At 38.5% G+C, this 17,728-nt stretch overlaps 1 pseudogene; it reads right to left on the reverse strand.

Annotated features, from left to right (window-relative positions):
- Window positions 1–1,953: 1,953 nt before the first annotated feature.
- The window catches only part of LOC135314981 (uncharacterized), a 30,134-nt pseudogene continuing 14,359 nt past the window's right edge, over window positions 1,954–17,728 (reverse strand).

Below are 17,728 nucleotides of genomic sequence, written 5' to 3' on the forward strand. Positions count from 1 at the left end.
ACACACCATATAAATGTCAAAGTATTATCAAAGAACTTGTAGTAACTGTGACTTTAAAAGATGTCACTTAAAGACATATCTTTCCTTCTTTTTTTTCTTGAAAGAAATAATTGGGGAAGCTCATAAAGTAATATAAGCATGTACTTTGCACAAGCCTGTATGTTAGGATGTGCCTGCCAGTATGTTGTGGATCTATTGCTAAAAGCTTAGAGAAAAGAAGTGATGAGAGAATATGGTGAAAAAAGACCAAGAAATACAAAACAAGACATTTTGCACACACACATGTCAGTGAATCTGAGGAGGGAGAGAAAGAAGTTTTACTGAAAACCATTCTGTTTGACTTTGACTGAAGAATGGCCCATTTTGATTAACTTTAACTCAGTTTATGTGTTGGTAAAGGGGACTAAAAGATTAGTTATACCTCTTTGTGTCCTTTTCAATTCATTTTGGAGTTGAAACGGGGGGTTTAGGGCAGAAAACATTTAGTCAGGGGCATCCATTTATTCCCCAGTGGTTGTTGACCTGGGTAACTGCGTCCCAGAGATGCTCCGCCCAATGCGGCTTATGAGGTTTCAGAAATCATTTTAAGAGCCCATTAGTCTGTTCCACTACCCCATTGGCTTGGGGGTAATACAGGGTGTGGAATACCCACTCAATTCCCTCTTCCCATGCCCACTCCTGTACTCTGGCAGCAGTAAAATGACTGCCATTGTCTGACTGAATAGAACTAGGCTTTGGGTGGGAGCTAAATCAAATTTTCAGGGCCCACACAGTATTGTCCCCAGTTGCTTGTGGAAATGCTTGGACTAGGACAGAAATTACTTCCACACCTACTAATAATATATGTTGTTTCCCTTCCGACTTTTGGAAAGGCCCAGTATAATCGATTTGCCAAACTTCCCAGAGGGTGTTTTTATCTCTCAAATGGAGTGGGAATTCTTCCATTGGGTGTCGCCCTAGCCAGAGTCGGCATTGCTCACAGGCTGAGATACAGGTCCTGCAAGCTTCCTGAGTGACAGGCCAGCCTCTGGCTTGTGCCTCCTTGTATAAATCATTAGACCCTGCATGGGCATGTTTAACACGTAACCTTCTAAAAGCCTATCCCAATTTTCTCCTGTTTGATTCTCCTTCTGCAGAGGGGCAATTCTGGCCAACTCATCTGCCCTATTATTCCAATCACTCGTCAGAGTACTCCCTTCCTGGTGGGAGGGCACCCATGCTATTGTGAAATCCCCATGCCTGGCAATATCTAAGATCTTTTGCCACCCCTCCTTTTGCCACAATGGCACCCGATTCACCTCCCAGTTGTTCTGTTCCCAAAAATGGGGCCATTCTGTGCACCCTTTGAATACTGTAAATGAGTCAGTGTAGATATACACTGGAGTTCCCACCCATCGAGTTCCCATCGAGGGAAGCCTCAATGTTGAATACACTCCAAACTGCCACTAGCTCTCCCACTTGGGCACTGCCCTCGACTTCGGTTATTATTTCCCTCTTGGTATCCACATTAACAACCACAGCCCGATACTTCCACTGTTCACCCTCTTGCTTGGTGGAGGCGTATGTGAACCACATATTTCCCAGCTCCTCTGAAAACGGTGGGGCAATTTTAACAACAGAAGGAGGGGTGGTATCCTCCTCCAGAAGGTTTGTCACTTCTTCCTGTCTGTTTAACACCTTTGGAGCATCTTCAGTGATGGAAAAACCACTACAATAATGTTCAATTTTAGAATAAAATTTTCTCACAGTATGCCTTTGGGCCACCCCATTAGGGGGAGAGGTCCCTGCTAAGATAGGCTTAAATACCTTAAAGAGTCCCCTTAAAACTATAGGTTGTTGACGTATGGTTCGTTCCACTTCTCTAAGGGCTAAGCTCACTACAAACATACTCTTTTCCCAACTAGAATATCACTTTTCAGTGTCCTTAAATCTTCTAGAATAAAACCTAATCGGTCAGATAGAACCTTCTGGTCCCTTCTGCCAAAACTGAACTAATTCCTGCTCTTCTTCCCCCCATGTCCACAATTTCCTTTCCGACTGCTGATGGTTGGGGTTGTCATCCCTCCCAGAGTGGCCATAGTTCTTTCTCCTTTGGAGGTGTTTTGAATTTTTCCCTGTAATTGGATCCTGATGGGTTTCAGGGAATCAGGGAGTGTCCCCGGATCAGGGGAGTCATCCTCTCTGGGTCCACAGGCATCATCATTGCTGAACTCTGGTTGGGCCTGAGCTCCCGATAATACATCATTTAGAGACAGGCTGCCTTCTGCACACTTTCCACTAACTGATCCACTGTACCTCTTATGGCAAGGGGATCTTCCCTTTCCAAAGGGTTCAGCCCCCCAGCCCAGTATGCGGCCCTCCAGGTTTAGTGACCATGGGGCTCGGCAGTTACCTGTAGTTAGGAATACACCTGGACCGCAATATCCTTCTGCTTCTTCCTCTGACAACAAAATTCCATACCCCCCTGAGAGGGACACTCTCCACACATATTCTGTCTCCGATTCCCTCGGAATTCTTGCAAAGTCCTTTTTCAACTTTGCTAGTTCACTTGCTGTAAATGGGACTTCTTTGGTGAGAACTTGAGGACGGTCATCATTATTGTCCTCATACAAGTCTCTGTTTTAAACAGTGGACACATGGGGCAGGGTGGTGGTGGTGGGGTGTTCTACAGTTTCCCTTGCCTTCTGCAAGTCTCCCTCAGGGTAAACTTGCGGTATCCCTTTCTCCAAAAGCTTCACCTCTACCTCTGCCTGTGTATCCGCTTCCCTCAAGAGTTGATTCCTCAATTCCCCTCTTATATGGAATTTTGATTTCTCTCCTCCTGCAACAATTGCTTATTTTCCTTCAGTTGTTCCTGTAGTGACCTTATGACATCTGCAGTGAGTCTACTATGGCGTCAGCTTGACAAAGCCTCTGTTTCTTATCTTCCACCACCGCTGCCAGACTTGTTCCCAATACTGCACAAATTATAGCTTTTCTTTTCCCCAATCTAACCTTCGCTTCTTTCTGCAGCATCCTTATCCTGTGCACTACACTCTGTGGTAGAAACCAATGGTTTTTCACTCAGTCTTGTGTCTGGGGTGAGGGACGAGATCGGTGTGCCTCCAGAAGATCATATAGCTTATTTATCCCTTCCACTGGTGAAAAGGCATAATCATGGGCTTCCACTGCCTTCTGAGAGGCCATCTTATTTAACACAAAGGGGCTATATCATCCTGAGGGGGCCACACCTTAATACTCCAAATTTCCCCTATTCACCCTCAGGAGGTTGCACATTAATTGTGCACTTTCTGTTCTCCAAGAATCCTGTCTGTGACACCAATCTAAATTGTCATGATCCACTTTTGGGTTGAACAGTTTGGCAGAGGTTAAACCCCCTTCCTTTCCAACCAACCTCAGATAATTCTGGGAGGTTTGGGGTGGCTGGGATTAACTTCTGATTAACTCCAATGTGTTTATAGTGACTAGGTTCCTTTAACATTCTCAGAAACAGAATTAAGACTCAAAATGGAGTCAAGTGCCAAGTCACTTCATTTGGCCAAAAATAGATACGTAAAAGAAAAGCAAAGAGAGGGAGAAAAAAAAAGGTGAAAAGGGAATGAGAGGGAGAGAGGGAGGGAGAGAGTGGGACTGTTGCGATAGCTACCACCACTGATCTGTGGCAGTCCACCCAGTCGGGGCTGTCTGGGCAGGGTGGGATGGGGGTGGGTCTGGGCAATCCAGGGTGGGGTCCAGGCATCCAATCGGCCTTGGGCCCGGGCGTATGCACGGAGGATGAGTACTCCGAGATAACAGGGCACACATTCCTGTCGACCTTGGTGATTAAACTGTTCTGTTCAGCTGCCGTAGTGATCAGGCTTTAGTAGAGAAACTTGCCTGCCAACAATGTTGAGACAAGTTTCTAGTCCCTGACAATGGTGACATGACTGGCGGGCCTTGTTACTCAAGATGTCTGATTACAGTGTTTTGCCTACTGTTTCCTGCCTCTCTTTAATTTCATATTCTGTTTATTCTTTCTCTGCTTCACCTTGAGTGCATGTCTCTACTAAGTTGTCCACAATAACTCCCATATGAGTCTTTTTCCTGAAAGTTTCCCCAAGTGAAAAGCATATCAGTATAAGCTCACACTTGCCACCGACAGATCATCTAGATGCAACAACCAATATCAAACAGACAGAAAATATGAGCAGCATGAGTTTTTTTCAGGACATGAACCGTCAGTAAAAGGCAAATAAACTTCAATGATCAAAATGTACTTAACAAAGAACTGTCATATTATTTCCCCATAAGGAAATAGCAAACTCATGTTTCCTGCCTTTTCACATTAGTTTGGTCTCACCCAATTTTTCTGCACACCGTCTTATGCATGTGCGATGCTTTGTAAATTGACATTCAAGCAGAAGAAAGGGGAAAGACTGAGAATGCCCTTAACCTAGGTTTTATGAAATCTCATCAGTTAAGAGGGAACAGACAATACAGTAACACTTCTTAATAACCTGAAGCTGTCCAACATGCATTAGCTGAGTTAATTTGAATGGATTTAACTGCCCCTTCCTTTTCCTGACTTCCTGAGACCTCAACAGCTTATTTCAGGTGAATATGAATGAGGAAAATGTGAGAGAAACTTCTTTGCTATAGTGGTGAGGTTTCTAGTTTAAAGTACTTTACACCAGTAAGAATCTGAGGACATAGTATTTGACAGTAATCTATCACTATATGCATCAGGCATTCTGCCTCCACCAGTAGCTGTTGCCTGGTATTTCAGAGGAAAGTGAATTACTTCCCTCTATGAATAATATTGTCCTCCAGTTTGGTAAATGTTCCATTGTAAGCATTTCTTCCTATTGCTCCAGCTAGAACTGGTCCTGAATCATGAGCTTTTAACATGCATGTTGAGCTCTGATCTGAGTCTCAGTCATGCTAGCCAGTAAACTTTGCTGAAATTGTTCCTTATTTGCATTGGCTTATTATCTTTTTTTCTTTTTTCATTTTTTTTTCTTTTATAAAGGCATCATGAACTTTGCCAAATTTGTTACCTCCTGCATTTTAAAAGACAAACATTCTATCCTTCTTGAAGGTCATCTTAAGTACTAAATTACAAAAGCTTATGTTATGTCAAGTGAAACACACTTTTTGCTTTTTTCTTGATTATCCTCTTTTAAACCTGAAATAATCTCTTGTTCTGTTGGAGGAACAGGGTTGAAAGAGGATGACAGGACAGGTTTACCAATGCCCTTCATAAGGATTTTATATGCCGTCACAACAGCTCTTTAAACTCTATTATCTCTAATAGGATTATTCCTGGTCTCAAAAGCAGCAAAGCAGGGACTTACCTAATTAGATAAAAGGACATTCAAGACTTTATGAAAGTAGTTTTTCTTTAATAACAACTAATGCTGGCATATGTACATTGAAGACAGAGGTAGGATAGCCTAGCATATGAACATGCTAGACTACTGCCCAGTTGACCTCAGTTTTATTCCTGCCTTGTTAGTGGCAGGTTTGATGCTCTTTGGTGTGTCACATTGCCTTTCTTTTTCTCTTTTCCAACCTGCAGCATAAGAATCTGTATTATTTTTCAATTTTCTTTGAAATCTATGAATCAAAAGTGACTACTGAGACCATTATTGTATGTCTAATTGTGAGGATGCAATAATTTTCTAAAATCACTAATAATTCAGGGGTTATGAGGAATTTAGCTGTCATCATTAAATGGAATCAATGGCATTAAAATGTCACCATTGTTCAGGGTAGGAATTGTTGCATAACCAATTCATTTAGAGTTTTGGGGAGGTGGTGAGGAATCCCACCAGTTTTTTGTTTGTTAAATGACATAAGAAATTCTGATTGTCACAGTAGTTTTTGTTGTACTTGGAAAGATAACTTAAAATGCCAAAGGAAATATATTTTAAAATGTCAGTAAAAAGAGCTTTGCAGCATGTAATATGTGCAGTATCTTTGCTTCAGGTGCTGACAGTATTTTATTGACAGGGTCTGTAGGAACTCAACAGCTCTGAAGACCATGTTACTTTTGAAAAGTTAGCAACTGGCTGCCTTGGGAACAAAAAGAGTATGCTTAAAATGCCACCTTCCCTTGTGTATATGTCCACATCATAACCTTAATGCAATATCACTGAGCCAGTCTTCTTGGTGTACTTCATAGTTTGATCTGGAAAGCTTGCTTCTCAGCTGGGAATGCCATGCTGTGACTCCTTACCTACAGAGTTTTTGCTCTTTCTCCTAGAATTGACTGAAGTGTGTAAGAAAGGAATAAAGATGACAGGTACTAATTAATCAGGGCAGGTTTATTAGAGAGAAGCTTGTTCACAGTGTATTGGTTAGAGGTTCACAAATCATAATGAAAAACTTAAGACATCACTGTCTTTTAACTTAGGCTAGGTTTTAAGCAGTTATTTAGGTATTAAATAGAACACCATGTCATCAGTTGTCAATTAACACAGTCACCTGAGAAGGTCATTCATGGTTTTGGAACAAGTCACTCCACCTATGGCCTTTCAAAATGTTACTGAACTATTTATGATCTCTGCTTATTCATGGGACTGCGGTGTTAATGAATGCACATGTGACAGGAATGCAGTGAAATTAAAAACAATAAGGGAAACTCCTACAGCTCAAAAAAAATCCCTCCTTTAGAAACCAAAGACCAGTTCAAAATGTAAATACTTAGCGTTTGGCTTAAGGATTTTCAGGTATAACTTTTTATTTACCATAATGGGTCTTGGTTTTCTGACTTTGTATTTATAAAGGTATAAACCTTAAAGTTTCATAACAATACTTCCTAACTACAGGGACATCCAGAAAGATAAATCCATTTAACAATGACAACTTCCTAGAACCTTATCAGTGGAGAGGAGAGGCAACAAAATAGACAAGATTCCTTCTGCTTGGTCATTGCTCTAGCCAACTGGAAGATGATCAAAGCCTGCCACTAGTCATCTGATAGCTGTTAGCGGGCTCTTCAGTATGAGATTCAAGACCCAAGTAAAATTCTAATGAGATGAATTACCTAATTCCACCATGGGGGAAAACAAAACTCCAATCAAAAACCCAGAAGAACCCCCAGAACCCAGTAACAACAAAAAATCTCCCCAGGAAGGCACTGTCTGGCGTCTTTGTCTAAAGTCAAAGGCTATTACTCTGGGATGATGTAATTCAGTGTAACACCATTTACTTCAGAGGAGATATGCCATTTTACCCATTGTAAGGATATGGCATACTGCTTTCTTTGAAGCTGTGTTATCTTTTGTGAGCATAATAAGGGAAAAGATGAAGTCTTACATGTTATCATGATGGATGTCATTAGTTTCACACAGCAGCTGCTGAACATCTGATGTATTAGTTGTGTTAACTGTGGGACAGGAGGAGTTGCTATAGGTTCTTCAAACCTTATAATAAATTTGCTGTCTCAGAGTGAGTTAGCTGTCAGATTTATTTAGTCATGACAGCAAAGGTCCATTGACTTTTACAAGAACTTAGGTATTTTGTCCATAGTAAACCTCGGAGATGCAGTAGTTCTCTTGAACTAAGAAACAGTTTTCTTGTTTATGGTCTTTCCAAAATAACAAATCCAGCCCTTTCTCTCTTCTGTTGATGATACATGTTTTCTATAGACACAATGATGTTTTTATAGCTCTCCTACATGGAGTTTATAAAGCAACTATCTCTCTGCCTCCTTTTTTTCCCTTAATTGATGAAAACACCAAATTGAAACACCTTGTAATGTATTTACCTTTGAGGTAAAATTAAGAGGATTTTATTTATGTACGTCTAGCATGAATACCTGCTTTACCTAGATTTATTGGGATGTAAGAAAAGCAATGAAACCATGAATTGTGTTAAACAAAACTGATTTTGTATCAGGTGTTTTAGACTACTGTATTTACTTTTCTTCCCTTAGTTTGTTCAACAATTTTATGTTGTATTAGGTCTGTTAAAGGATGAGCCAGTGGGTCATGGAGATGGAATTCCTCAATTTAATCACAGATAGTGCAGGGCAAAGGTTGAATCACAGCTTTCAACTCACTACCTGTTGCTGACACAGCATTCAGTGACTAGATGGGCTGTTTTAATGAAAGGCAGAAGCTTAATCTTACAGATCATGAGGTCTTGGAAGTTTATTTTATGACTTTAAGAAAAATGTAGTTTCATCGGTGTTAAGGTAGTTTACACTCCACTGGCTTTTTAGGTTCACTTCTAAAACTCCAATGGTCTGTGATGCTAAAACTATTCTTATGGCTAAAACATTGTTCTGAAAAGGACCTAACTTTTAGCTTCAGCTTTATCATGTCACCATCAACCACTGCCTGTTGGTTTTTAAAGATAAATGGAAATTACATTTCAAAAGGTTGTATACCTGCATTTTAGAACCCCAATATTTCTTTGCTGCTGCGGCACTTCCTGTTGACCTACTGGCATAAATGGGAGATTTTATATTGAAACATTTTAAAAACTGAAATGGTGTTATTTTTTTCAGAAAAAAAAGTCCCCTTAACATGATTTTTTTTAATTTTTCCTTGAAAAAAATAGAGAACTATAAAATATTTGGTTAGGTCATCTGACATTGTTTCAGTTAAAAATGCTTTGCAGCTATTCAAAAGGAAGCACTTTTTATTAAAAATAAATATTTACAGTAATATATGTTTGCCAAGCATCAGTGTAAATTTGCGGTAAGAACAAATGTTACAGAATCAAAATTGTTAGTTTTCAGGAGAAAATCTAAGCAGTTATATCACAAGCATTCTGTGTTGCAAAAGAATGTTTTCAGTTGGAGAAATGTAAGAGAGAGCTTTCAAATGATATGATTTATTTTGTTCTAATCACCTGTGAAAGAAGACAGTCTAAAACATAAACCAATATAAATGCTTAAAGAATTAAAGGCAGTTACATTATCTTTCCATTATTGCCTTATAAAAGGGTTGAAAGGATGATTTGAATAGAAAAAAGTAGACTCAGCAGGATGATAATGGAAGAGAGACAATTTGAAGGTGAGTGGAGGCAGCAAGAACATCTTGGGTAAGAATATTGGTGAAGAAACCTGGACATTTTTGTGCTGTTTCTAAGTTCCACTCCTAGGTAACTGAATTTATAGACTGCTACTATGTTTTCTACTTTAAGTAGTAGTTTGAAAACAGTAGAAAAACAAGAGTGGATGGGGATTAATTAAGCTCACTGGCTTCTCAGCAGAAGAAATGAAGTTCACATGGCAGTGGATTTTCCTATCCTAAAGTAAGAACTATCAGTTTCCAGTTGTATTACAGTGAAACAACTTTAAGGAAAAAGTCTTAGCAGAACTTAGAAAAATAGGGTTTAGGAGTACCTCTGTCATGGAATAAAACATTCCACATTCTCAGGCAACCTATATATATATATATATTTTATATATACATAAAAACCCACAGGTGTTACATAAACCTTTTGGAAAATGATATCTGCAAATGTGCTGTATAGCTAGAAAATACAATCTTTTTTTTCTGATACTATAGTATACTATAAGAGAAAGATAAAGACACAAAAAGGACTACTGAATGAAAGTTTCTTCCTGCAAATATAATACAACTTTGTCAAAGGGAAGAGATGGTGAGGATTGATCTTCTCAATCTAATAATCCATGAAGGTGTCAAAAACCTGTCTATGCCAATAGGACCTAATTGCCCCAGCCAGCTCCACCTGACCCCCACCTGCTCCCCCAAACGCAGGTGTTTCATTTAAGCTTAAGCTTGGGCACCCAGGTCTTGCCTGAGCTCTGTTGTAGATGAATCTGAGCTCAGCACTCTTCGCTGTTCTTGACTGGCCCATGGAAATTCCTGGGTTGGCTCTGGCTCTGACTTGTCACGTTGCTTATGTCTGATGATTGCTAGGCTGTCAGTTGACCCTGTTGTCCTTACTGCTGCTGCTTTGCTAACCCTGCTTGGGCACTGTGAGGCTACACCATTGCTGGAGAGAAGGCTGCCCCAACAGTGTTGTGGTTCCCCCTTGGCTCCTCCTCTTAACTTGCAGAACAGTACCGTTCTTGCTGCACTATGGCACAAGGTTCCTCTGTCTTCACAGGTATTTCTTTATGGATATTTTGGATCTCTATGGAGGCAGTCTGTTATGTTTATTGAAGTATTGTATAATATTATATTTCTGTATGCTGCTACTTGTTTTGTATATCACAGGACTCCTTTGAAATGTGTCCCTGAATGAATGTGATATGTAATAGTTAATAACATGCAGATTTATTGTAAACCCTGTTGTGCTGTAGCTAATATGATATCGATACAGTGTGGCTCAAAGTACCAGCATATAAGTGTTTTATTGAAGCAGACTGCTAGATGCACTGTTATGAGATTGATATCAACAGGCCAGGTGCTGTATTCACTCAGTCATGCAGGCATGATATGTAGGGGTGGAAAAATGGAAAGATTAAATATACTAGCTTATTTTTTAAGAAGGTTATACAGTGTAGCACTGAAACTGGCCTGGAAAAAAGTCAAATTTTAATAAATGCTTAACTGAAGTGAAATATCAAGACCTCAATTTTTAAGAACTTAACAAATTAATATCATAACAGGCTTATTGAAGAGTGATAGCACATGCACCCTTGCACCTAAACCTGACTGTGTTCAGACCATATGTTGACTCTTACATACATGAAATTCTAAAGAAAGAAAATGTGGCACGTCACTTAAAACTGATGGTAGCTGTTCCCTGTATAGCTCTTCTGCATGGGTTTGAAACTGTTGAATTGCTATTGCTATAGTCTGGGTTTTTTAAAAATTTTCAAATATGGTCCAGCACTTTCAGGTTTTTGCAGTCTCCACTGGAGTCTTTGTCATCTTTCACTGAAGTTTTATCTAACCTGTAGAAGTGATTAAAAAGACAAGAAGGTGAATAAATATCAGAATAGCAACTGGTTTATCTGTTAATGATTTTGACCTGTTTGTGAAAGCACTCTGTGATTGTTTTATATTTGGTACTGATTCTTCATCACTCCTTTTAAGCATTCATTTTAGAGGACAGTCAACAATAGAAAATATCAATTACTGCTGTTTGTTAGAAAGGCGTTGAAAGGTAAAACGCTATCTGGGAAGTAGTAGAACCTTAGTTCTTATTTTGCTTAACTGTCTTCTTACAACCATCTCTTTATTTCAAGAAATTGTGAATTTGCTTAGACTTAAATCTAGGGAGAAATTACATTCAAAATCAAAAGTTTTGTAGGAATCTCATGTTAGTGTGTCAAAAGCCTCATTTAGTGGTGTGAGATCCCAGTCTTTAGTAAATACGATGCCTCTCCAGTAGCTATAGGGCCTTGAAGAATTTCAACCTTATTAAATAGATTAAAGAAAAGCAAAAAAAGAGTAAATAAATATTAATCAAATAAATTGAATACTTAATAATGTAATACATAAATAAAACATACATATTGAAGAAACATGTTCATACAGTGATCAGTCTTCTACCTCTTCCATGTTTGTAATGTTAGATATTTAATCAGCTAAAATAACATTTGAGGGCATCAGAGTAAACTTGTAAAATGGTCCACAAACCCCTCTTTTAATGCTATTGTGTGTATTTTGGTACCACCTACAGAGTCTGAGTCACATTAGAACCCACTGTCCTTTTTGATGTGAATTAGAACCAAAAGGGACAAGAAATTTAACAATGGTGAATATTCCAATACCTTCCTGTTTCCCTGCTACATTGATGATTCCACTTTTGGAACACAGGAAGGTGATCACCAGGCAGGCTATTAAAAATGTGAGTGGCACCTTAAAACTGGATTTTGATGTCTAAAAAAGCAGTAAGGGCTTAAATCCTTCCTGTGTTTCTAGAGATCAGCGACTTCACATGTAGAGAAAGACCCTATCTCTCAGACCTTAGAAAGTAAGTGTGCAATTTGTTTTGTGGTGTACCCAGTTTTAATAGAGATGTATTCCATTTTTGTACTGCTCCTTGACTAAGTATATGCTGTATATATTTCCAAGTAGCTTTGTATATATGAGGAGGTAAAGGGTATGGAGGAGAAAACATAATATAGATTTTAAAACTTGACGATTTTTCCATTTTCTGATCAAATTTATTGGAAAAGTTTTCAGTCTCATTAGAATGTCATTGTTTTAAAAGCAACCCTAATCACTTCAGAGTAGCATATTGGGGTTTCTAATGCATATAATATATTTTGTGGCTTTTATAACACTGAGGAAAAAAACAGGAGAAACACAAAGGAAATGTGGAAAGTTGAATTATTCCCCCATGTCTTCTCCTAACATGGAGGTAGTTCCAAATCAAATGATAGGACAGTCTTTACATTTCCCTGTGTGTAGGAGGCAATGGTTGGGAAACTACAAGTTCTAGGTAACAAATTTTGAACTAGACGAGGTTACTGTTACTGTTTTAATCCATTTTCTTGTTGTTAATTAATTTCTCCACCTTATGTTCTTTACCTTTTCTGTTTCGATTGTAGTCTTGCATTTGTTTTCTCTATTTATTATTCTGTGACAGTTCTTTCTTATGAACATATGTTCACATACAGTTTGTGTGTGCTGGCAACAAATTCTCTCAGCAGGGATAGGCAGAGTTCTGTGTTCTCCTGACACCTAAGCCTGGAAACCATGGTTTTGTACAAAGATTTACAGATTTCCATTCAATGTTGCCAAATTGTCAATCTAGGACTATTCTAATCTGGCAAGTGATGACCCACCATTCTATGTTCTTCTAAGTAGACCATTAACAAAACCAAGGAAGACATTTTCCGATTTTACATAATTGCACCCTGAAGTTGTAAATGTTTCCCATATACCGCGCTTTTTTGTGTGCAATTGTATTGAACTTCAGAACAAAGTAACTGGCAAGTGCAGGTTTTTCCTGATACCCTTATTTTCATGTTGTCCTGCCTTGTGTCCTGAAATACATCTGAGAAGAAGGCTGAAGCAAGACTGAGACCCTTGAGGGAAAAAAAGTGACTGAATACGTGTGAAGCTTCTGGAAATCAGAGGGAGAGTAAATAAAGAGTCTATCCTGGCTTAGGACATGCACGTTTTGTGTTTGATGGTGTTTGGAGTATGAGTCACATTATTTTTTGAGGCCCATCCCTATCAGTATGACTCCTTGACAAATGCCAAATTACTAAAGTAGATGGAAATTTTCAAGAGAAAATTACTAGTTTCTTGGGTCAGGTTTACTAGGTACCTGTCAGCTAGTCTGCTTCCACCTGGCTACTAGTGATGATACACTGTAAGTAGAGGGAGAGCAGAATAACATTTACATTATTCAGGTTCTAAATTCAGAGTAAAGTGGTTTTCTATAGGCTTCAAAGAAACAATTCCAGTAGCAAGCAAATCAGGGTCAAAAGCAATACAACACTGATATTAAGGAGGACATCAGTACAGCATTGACACCTGTCTGGAAAACCAGAAAACAATAGGACATGAAACCTACAGACAATTGCAAAAAACCTCAAACAAATAAAAAACCCAACTACCAACACCCCAGAGGAGCTGTGGCAATGTTAATATGAGAAACCACTCTGTATCTAGCATGAGAGAAATGCAGACACAGAAGTTGCTTTTTCTTGGTTACCAATTAGTTGATTTAATTTCAATAAGTCTTTTCATATCTTCTCTCTATTGAATTTTTAAGTGCTTTGTGATCATATTTGCTCTCCACATGTGGAGTAAAACAGCAAACAGAGGCTACCTTCTAGAGTAGGTCAGATACTGCAGAAAACCATATGTGCCTCTAAATATTTGTTGATATAGTACCTTTTGCATGCATGTAGAAACAGCCTGCCCATGGTTGTTTGTGTTGACACTTAGCAGCCTGGGACACCTGAAGGAGAAACAAGGCTTAAGGAGTACAATGTGCTTATAGCTGCTCCTACAGCAAATCTTGAAAGTACACGTAGCTTGTGGACCTCCATAAATTATGGATGGTCATACTACAGCAGTTAATTGCAACTTCATTAAAATTTCCAGTAGAATTAAAGGGCATAAAATAATATGTAAATGCTAAATATTGTTAATGATTTTTTGTTTATTACTTCATTCTAGGCAGCACTGTATCCACAGAAAAGTAATGGAATGGGTATGAAATTATCATTTTATCAATTTAGTTTGTGGTAAAACTTAAAATTTTTGGAAAAAAAGAAAGCCAGAGGGAACAAGATTATATGGATGACCAACGATTATGTCCTGGGTGAAAAAAAGACATTCTCATGAGGCATTTTAATGAGATTTAATAAGCTTATTTTGCATTTTCTGTGTTGGAGAACTCATTTAAGTCTATCCTAAGTTCAGCTGACATGTTCTCGACAGCTTGGCATTTGGGGAAGAAAAGGAGAAGGTGGATAAAGGAAAGGTTAAAGGAACCTGATTTTTTTCAGGTCATGTCTGGCCATTGTACAGCTAGCGGTGGTGCCAGGTGAAACCGGTGATGGTAAACAGGGAAGTAAAGAGCAAATCAAGCAGAGCCTTGCCTACTTCATTGTTGCTTTCAGCACCCTCTGATCTTTCTAACAATATGCTTCTCAGCAAAATCCATCAAAGCATTAAAAATGACATTACTTTCGCATCATCTCAAAAAATGAAGAGGCAGACAAACCATTAGTGGATATGACTATAAAAGAGCTACTCCTGAAGGAGATGGGGTTTATTTTCTTACATTTAGGTGATGACACTTTCTGGTCATTTGCATCCTTCTGTCTCCATCTATAACTTGGATAGGCCAGGCTGTACAACTGGTGTTAGTAAAGCTTACACCATACACAGCTTGCTTAATGGTTGCAAGCACATTGTGGTTCCTCACCGAAACATGTTAGAACTTCATCCATCCAGTCAGATGGGTATGTGTCCAACTTTCTTCTGGTGAGCAATCCCACAGAAGGGGATGGGACATCTCTGGCGCTTACGTTTGCGTATATGCTCAAGTGCTTTGATAGTTTGAAGGTGATGTGTGAAAAAATTTTACAGAATCCAATGTGAATTAGGCAAGCAATGCAAGGACAGTGAAAGACTGATTAAAGTAACAGGAAGAAACATGCTGAAATAAAGACTATGAATTATCTTGAGACACAATAAATTAGATTGGGGTAAGATTCCATTTAGGCATGAAAGAAGTCACTCAAAGCCAAATATATGTCAGCTGTACCGATGAAAAAAAGAGATATCTGGCTTTACAGAAAATCAAATCTGATCTTGGGTTAAAAATCAAAGCCTTTGTTGCTGCTATTAGCAGCCTGATTCAATTAATTGACTTGATGAAACTTTCAGTCACACATTAAGATTTGGGGGATGGAGGTCACTACCCACCCAAGGAGTATTTTAGGTAGAGGCAAACATTTTTTGCTTGTACTCAAATAATTGGCCCTGTGACACAGGATACAAAAGTGTCTGGATCCTGTAGCCTGTTGCTGTAGGTCAGCTGAGGTTTCTGTCAACACTTCCTTAGAGTCATTGTTTCCTTAACTCTGTATTTCTGTGAAGTGGTTTTCTTATTTCATTTGTTAGCATATTCTTTGGCTTGTTTCCTCCTCGTGATCTTTATTGCTGTGTGTGAATGTGTATGTGTATTTGCTGTGTTTGGTAACATTTTTGCTCCCTGCTGGGACACATAATTGTTACTTGGCAGATGAATGCTGGCATACAGAATCATTTCTCTGAACTTTTCAGGAGCCTAATTAGCATATGGCAGTGGTACAGGGGGTTCCACTCCAGTGAACCCCCGAGCCACTCTTCACCCATGTGCAAATTTGCAGGGAGCTTGGCATAATTACAGTTTGGCATAATTATAAATCATTTTTTTTTATGGAGGATTAATTCAAGAGGTGCTATTACCATATGCAAGGGGTTACCTTTCTATTGGAAAGGTGACAAATGTTTATGAAGGTACGTTGTATGGGTTTGGTAAACATTTGCCAGAAGATGAATATGTATAATTCCCCATGTGCAGTGCAGAGAATATTCAGAGATACCAATCAGTCTTGGTGACAGGATGGGACTAATGACATTTCACTTGCTATGAGCTGTAAAGGCAAACCCTGTTCCCAGAAGGACCTGCTGGTGAAAAATATATAGATTATGTAAAGAGCATGAGCAAGATCCTGGTGCAAAGTGGTGCAGCTCCATTAGTCGATTGTATCTGAGTAAGCTTCCCTTTTATCCTGTATGTTTTGGAGAATAATCTTTTCCTCGTGCATTTTAGTTATATAGTTTGCTGTAATTAATGGTCAGATGGCATATGAGAGAATTCATAGTTGGGCCTGATTATTTTCTCTTACATTATTGTTAAATCAGGAATTGAAATCAGTGCACTGTAGTCTGACTGTTTTCATCTGTGCTGAAGGCAGTCTGCAAAAGACTTTATTTTTTATGATGTCAGTGGCTCTCCAATGAGTAAAATATTAAATTAATATTTTTCTTTTTCTCTGAACCTTAATTTAGTACATCTTGATATGCTGTCAATCACTTCATTCAGCCTCTACAGGTTTTCTCCTGCCTTCCTAAGGAAACAGTGTTTAAGATAACACATGGAAGGAATGTATTTCTGTATTTGTACATATGACTTAGCCTCACACAGTTAAATCTGGAACCTCTTAGTCTGTTTCAATTTGGTCAGACACAGGGATGTCAATCCCAGAATACTGTTTTCTTATATGTCTCATAAAAAGGTGTCTGTAGAGAGTGAAGAGAGCTTGTTAATACTTACAGTAAGAGGAAAAACTTCAGCATGACCTCAGCCTTTATTGGACAACAGAGAACCAATGCAGGAGTGGGAAAAAAGAACAAAAACCAGTAAATACCTCAACTGTTGGATAAACACTGATCAGAGTTCACTGCATGGTCATTTTCCCCCTTTATGGATTTTTTGGTGTATAATAAGGTGATGCTTGAAACATTTGATGCAGTAAGATTGTTTCTTGCACACGCATTCTGTAATATCTGGTAACAACTTCTTTCATAGTGCAGCTTTGGTATGGTTGGTGAACCACAAGACCAAGGCCTTGGGAAACCAGGCTTCAAGTCCCTGTGGGGTAATATACTATGCACAGAAGCAAGAATTAAAAATGTTTCATTGTATGCATACACAGACCATTACTCAAGTCCAGTCATCCATAGTGATCTCATTGTTAATAATATTCTGGTTACTAAGAGATATCATGAAAGAAAACCCATCAAATGGGTTTTCTTAGGAAATTCCTATGTTTTGACTCTCTAAACCTGATCTTGTATCATCATGTCAGTGTAGATATATAGACAACTAGATACAGAGCACACAAATTATTTTTTAAAGACATAATAATCTCTCAAGTAAGAAAGAAAGACTTCATGCAGTTTGGTGGCCAAATAGGTTAAGACACTTACGAAAGTCAACATTAATGCTAGATTTCTCAGTGAAGATCTATAAAGACTATCAGAACTAAAAATCTGCATGAAATATTTGCTGTTGGACATTTTTCAGAATGAAAATATTTTGCAAATTCATTATAGACTTTCCAAGTTACTTCTTTCAGGAATAAGAAGGCTCTTTTTACATAACACTTGCTAATTGAAACATTTTGGTTCTTTTAAAATTCAAACTGACTGTTTCAAAATGTCCTCAGTTCTCTTAAACTTGAACAAGGCTGTGTATAAAAATAACTTTTTCTGTGGTTTGACGTAAACTGTTTTTGATGTTTTGACCTGTTCAAAATTTTGAAAAACGACTTGCCCCTAAACATGTTCTTCTTTCT

The sequence above is a fragment of the Phalacrocorax carbo genome, chromosome 9 (assembly GCF_963921805.1).
Source record: "Phalacrocorax carbo chromosome 9, bPhaCar2.1, whole genome shotgun sequence".
Classification (NCBI taxonomy): Eukaryota; Metazoa; Chordata; class Aves; order Suliformes; family Phalacrocoracidae; genus Phalacrocorax; species Phalacrocorax carbo.